Source organism: Corvus brachyrhynchos, unplaced genomic scaffold, assembly GCF_000691975.1.
Source record: "Corvus brachyrhynchos isolate BGI_N302 unplaced genomic scaffold, ASM69197v1 scaffold116, whole genome shotgun sequence".
Lineage (NCBI taxonomy): Eukaryota > Metazoa > Chordata > Aves > Passeriformes > Corvidae > Corvus > Corvus brachyrhynchos.
This window is the reverse complement of record NW_008240221.1, coordinates 5,537,243-5,542,672: the sequence shown is the minus strand read 5'-3', so window position 1 is coordinate 5,542,672 and position 5,430 is coordinate 5,537,243. Positions and strand designations below refer to the sequence as shown.

The 5,430-nt window shown below is 42.1% G+C and overlaps 1 long non-coding RNA gene across 1 annotated transcript; it reads right to left on the bottom strand.

The window, feature by feature from the left end:
• Positions 1 to 358: 358 nt before the first annotated feature.
• On the bottom strand, positions 359 to 5,424 carry LOC108449278. The gene is made up of 2 exons (XR_001865427.1): positions 5,098 to 5,424; positions 359 to 3,226 (listed from the first exon to the last, which is right to left on the bottom strand). It is a non-coding gene; the product is annotated as an uncharacterized LOC108449278 (long non-coding RNA).
• Between the last annotated feature and the right edge of the window lie 6 nt (positions 5,425 to 5,430).

The following is a 5,430-nucleotide window of genomic DNA, read 5'->3' as shown; positions in this document are numbered from 1 at the left end:
ACGCAATTTTCTGCAGGAAGACTTGTTCAGCAGAACGCATCCTTAAAGAGGCAAAACCACACACCAACCCCAACCTGCAAGATAGCGTCTAGGAACTTTATTTGAAGGTGTACTGTGCAACAGGAATTGCCACAGGATGGAGAAAGGAGAACATGTACATGGGTTCTTGCTCTGCTAAAGAATTCTACTTCAGCTCAGGATGGACATGCTGGTTCAGATTATGTCTCATCTAGGAAAACATGGGGCTTTGGCCACATTTCTTATAAGTCCCATTCGGTATCCAGTTGGGACCCCTTCCCGATTCTCCTCAGACTTTCTATATGGAACCTATTTCCCCAATTCTGGATTTTGGGTTCCATTTTGAGTAGCTAAATGTTTGATCTTAAATACATAATAAACTATCAGAAATGCTTTTGTTCTTACAGGTATGTTTTCACTGGAAGAGATGGTCACAGGCATGCAAGTGACAGGTCTGAATCAATCCCTAGTCCCCTTGCCTAATTAAAAGGAGGCAGAGATAGCTTTGAGACGCTCTGGCCAGCATTTCCAAGGGACCAGCAGCCTTGTACTCCTGCATGTTTCTGATTTTTCAACCTTTACAATGTTTCATGTAAAGGAATTGTTAGAGATAATGCTCACAGCAGAAAGAAGAGTGGCAGAAGCCCTCCTCTGCTCCAAGGTACTGTGAGGCATAAACAGCCTACTAATAGCAAACCAGCAAGAATTTCATAAATCACAGCAGCCTCTCAAACTGCTGTGACTTACACCTATGAGCCACAGAGCCCTAAGCTTCACCTAAATGCACAAAGCAGCAAAGGAAAACTCGAGGTCACTTTGTCCTTACTCACTTTGTCCAAGCTACACTTACTGCAAGTTTCCTCCTGAGACTTACAGCAGAGAATCTGGCACATCACCATCACGTAAGCATTTCAATTAACCTAGATTCACAGCTTCACTTCTGTCTTCCCAATGCATCCAAGAAACTATGAAACTACCTCATTAACAAAAGCAATGCTATTTAGCTGGGGAGGATTATGTAAGCAATTAAGAGCCAGGCAGAGACCAAGTCCTGTGTTATCAGGACACACCCAGGCATTGTGCAGCCACTTTTGATTCACACCTCCTTTTCTTGATTCTCTGGTATTTGTGCTTAAGATACTGAATTTAACACACCAACAGACAGTACCAACTAATATTTCTGTATTTATCAGCTATATATGCTGTTTGAAAAAGTGGGAAGCAGCTACCTGGCACAGCCTCAGAGACAAAAGTATATCCCTTCCCAAGCAGAACAGTAGATATAGGCCTTTACCTACAAAGCTTACCAGATGAAGACATTTTCTTTAATATTTGCTTGATTACTTTGGTTTGCATTTAATTATACAGATGGCTGAGTGGTTTTGTAATTTTATAGCTGGCCTGTGCTAGTAATTGATGTGGTAGTGTCAATCTTACTGAGGGCTGGTTTGGAAATGCATGGGGTTTGAAAAGCTGCTTGTATTTAAAGCATCTAGTTACGATGCAAAAGATGCTATACTATGAATTAAATGAAAGAATGTTAAACAATGCTGGGAGGTTTTTTTGTCCCAAGACAACACTGGAATCAGTATATCAACAATTAAGTGTGTGGCTGACTTTGCAAGTCCTTCAAAAGCATAACATAGATACACAAGTTGTGTACCTTTCTTCCTGTCCATTTTCAATAACCTAAAATGAAGAAAAAGTTTATTTTTAATCCAGAAAAAAAATAGTTTATTAACCTTCAGGCTGATGGAACACTAGCATGGGAGAAACGAAAATTAAAACAAACAAACAAACAAACAAAACCCACATTCCTTTCCACCCCTATTTCATATTTATGAATCTAAAAGTAAAGAAATCCCTGTACTAATGACATAAATCTACATTATTTTCTGGAGGTAGAATGATGATCTTTAGCTACACCCTCCAAAGTCTCAAGACCTCATTACCTAAAATATGACTTCTTGTCCTATTTCCATCACAACAACACTGATCGACATCAGTGCAGCATCCCAGGCAAGTGACAATAGTTATGCACCTTTGCCTGTAGCAGTCTGATATGGTTTGATTTTGGCAGCTTTCAAAGACTGTATTTGCTTGGACTATTGATGGGTGTTTGGTCCTTCCTACTCTGTTGTCACAATTTGGTTCTCATTTGGGATAGAGCTGATTCATGTCACTAGACAGAGGTAGTCCATGGTATCACTGGCAACTCATTTAACTCTTCTATATATCTGTTCTCCCACATGCAAAACACAAAAATGGACTAGATCCACATGAGATGCTAAACCTAAATTTTAGAGACACCAGCTATTAGTAGAATCAACTCCCCTGTCAGTAGTGCTCTTATGTTCTTCAAATACCTGCAGAGTGGGAGCCTAAAAAGAGGATTTTCAAAAGCCTTACTTAGCCAGCATCAAGTGCTAAAGCACAGCCCCTTCTCCTAAGACAGATATACACATGGGTAGTTTGTCTCCTTTTGCTTCTTTTGCAATAGTACTGAAAGCATCCATGAGGTCCAAAGCCAAATCCCTCTTCTCCCTGCACAGGCTTGAGCCCTATGGAATACCCTAAAGGAACAACCTGAAGCTGATGGCTTTTAACCAATAAGGCTCATTTCCCAAGTTCTTACAAATCTGTTCCTATAAATGTAGCCAGTTCTGAAAACGGTCAATAGCAAATTCCCTACTGCCTTGGGACACCTAAAACATATTTGGACTGTAGATATCTAAAGAGTTCAACAGCATTTCAGGGAGCAGACAGAGAGAAGAAAGATCCAACTGTGGACTCACAGGCTTAAAGCTGCAGCAGGCATGCTGGAAGGCTTGGACTTTGCCTTACAAAACATGGTAAATAGCATTTGACAATTCATTGCATGGGACTTCAAAACTGGCATACACAGAGCGAGTAGGAACAGTTCTTCCTTAGATGGTCATTGTAGGAATAGGTGATACCCTGAGAGATTTACACTACTGAAGGCAGAAAAGGTAGAATTGTAAAAAGACCACAGAAGGTGGTGTTATTTTTCCTTTAGGGCATGTTAAAACAGGTTTTTTTTGCAAACACTGAGAGAGGAATCTGACTTTCTAAGTACTTTTTTTGTCACTTAGTCACTTATAACCAGCAATAAATCTTCTGCTGAGGATTTTGTTGAGGATTCATGTCATACAAAGGAATTCAGCTGACTGCCGCTGTCAGTTCGTCCCTGTAAGAGAGTAAAACTTGTTTAGTCAGTAAACAGATATCTCCTGAGGGGTGGAAGAATAGATCTATGGGGCAAGAATTTCAAGAAGGCACTGTTTCTACACATTTGCTTTTGAAGTCACAATCACACTTTTTTTTTCTATGTAAAAATGGGTGTTATGCTTATTTAAGAATTTCTTTGCTACCTTTGTTTAGATAGTACCCTGAACAATGTCACTTAATCACATAAGCTAAGGATCAGTTTTTATGAAGCTTGTAGATAGATAAGAAAAACTGAAGAAAAGATAAGCACCTTGCCTATAGCCAAGAGGAAACCAAGACCTTAGATCACCACATCACCTGGTGCCCAACTCCAAGTGCATTGAAATCACCCCCAAAATCAATGTTGACAGTAACAGAACTTAGCACAAGCTCCTTATTGATCACTGGAGACACACTCCTCGTATTGGTCTGTTGTCCAAACCTATTTTAAATCCCTTAAAAAATATTCTTAAAAAAGAATGTTTCTGTTTTGCCACTTATAAAAATTAGCCAATGAATAGGCTGTAAGTGAAGAAATCATGTTCATCTTGGGTAATTCAGAGCTTTGATCTGTTGTTTTGCTAGACTCTGTAGCTTCATGACCCATCTAGTACCCACATATAATCCTAGTAGCAACCCTACTCGTTGTCACACTTACTTCTTTTATCTCCTAGCAAAGTAAACTGCTCAAAGAGACTATGTGATTTTTTTTGGTGGTGTTGCAGTTAAGCAGATTCTAATCTGTTTTGAAGATGAAGTAGTCCTAAGACATAAATAACCAGTGCCTCTCCCAAACAGATTTCACCAATTCCTTCAGAAAACGCACAAACTCAATGCGGTTCACTGCAAAGCGTGAGTCATAATGCCCAATTTGACTTCAAAATGTTCATGCGTGTGAGTGTTTCTGTCAGGCTTGAGGATTTTGACTCAGTGGACTGTAAAAACAGAATCCAGTTATGGGGTTTGGGTCGATATTCAGACCAGACCTTCCCTAAAATTGGGAATTGTTCAGCACCAGGGCCCTGACTCAGAATATCACTGAGAGTGATCTCGTTCAAAGCCATGCAAGTGACTCACATATTTACTTCTCTGACTCTCTCTCCTCTTCCTTTAAAGTTAAAATATTGGGCCACTTTTCTGACATCAGCTCACTGACGTCCAGCTATCAGCTGAAAGTCAACACAGTAAAACGTTAACCTTTCCTCCCTGAGGTCCCTCCACCTCAGCAAATGACATTTTCACAGTCTCTGTTGTTCTGCCCCATAACATCTGCCCAGCAGCCACATCTCAGGTCTGCTGGAATCATAGTTTGGCCAAAACTTCACATGCCATTCCATGGAGCATCCCTACCATCCAACTCCTCACCTCCATCCCTGCAGCCACAACTCAGGCATCAGTGACACCCTCCCTGCTACAGCCTCTCTTGCCTGGGTCTGATAAACAGCACCCTGTCTCCTCAAAGTGCCCGCTGAATGTGGCAAGGTGGCTGTACCCACCTCCAGCACAGTGTGGAGGCTCATTTTCCTCTGGGTGCATGAGGGTGGCCTGCACCTTCCCCAGCACAGCTCCTCACTGCCTAGTTCTCCATCCTCCTTCTCATACATGTAGGATATACGCATAGGAGAGGGATGGAGTACCTCTCCTGTGATCAAAGTCTGAGAGAATCTGGGTTGTTCAGCCTGGAAAAGAGAAGGCTTTGGGGTGACCTTAGTGTGGCCTTTCAATACCTGAAGAGAATTTATAGAAAAGATGGGGCAAGACTGTTTACAAGAGCACATAGCAACAAGGGGAAATGGTTTCAAATTCAAGGAGTGTAGGCTTAGATTACATACTGGGGGAAAAATTCTTTACCATGAGGGTGGTGAGGCACTAGAATACGTTTCCCACGGAAGTTGTGGATGCCCCATCCCTGACGTGGTACGGACAGGTTGGATAGAGCTCTAAGCAATCTGACCTAGATGATCTTTAAGGTCCTTTCCAACCCAAACCATTCCACGATTCTGTGATTCACGCCGTGAGCACTGCTGCTCTATCTGAAACGCTGCTCGCCCACCTTCTCAAATATTTCTGGCTTCTTTTCCTGTGCGCTTTACGCCACGCGGGCAGGGTGAGGTCTCATGAGCCAGAACGCACACAGCCCGGTCTCTGAGGGGCTGCCCTGCCCAGGCCCGGCCCGGCCCCGCC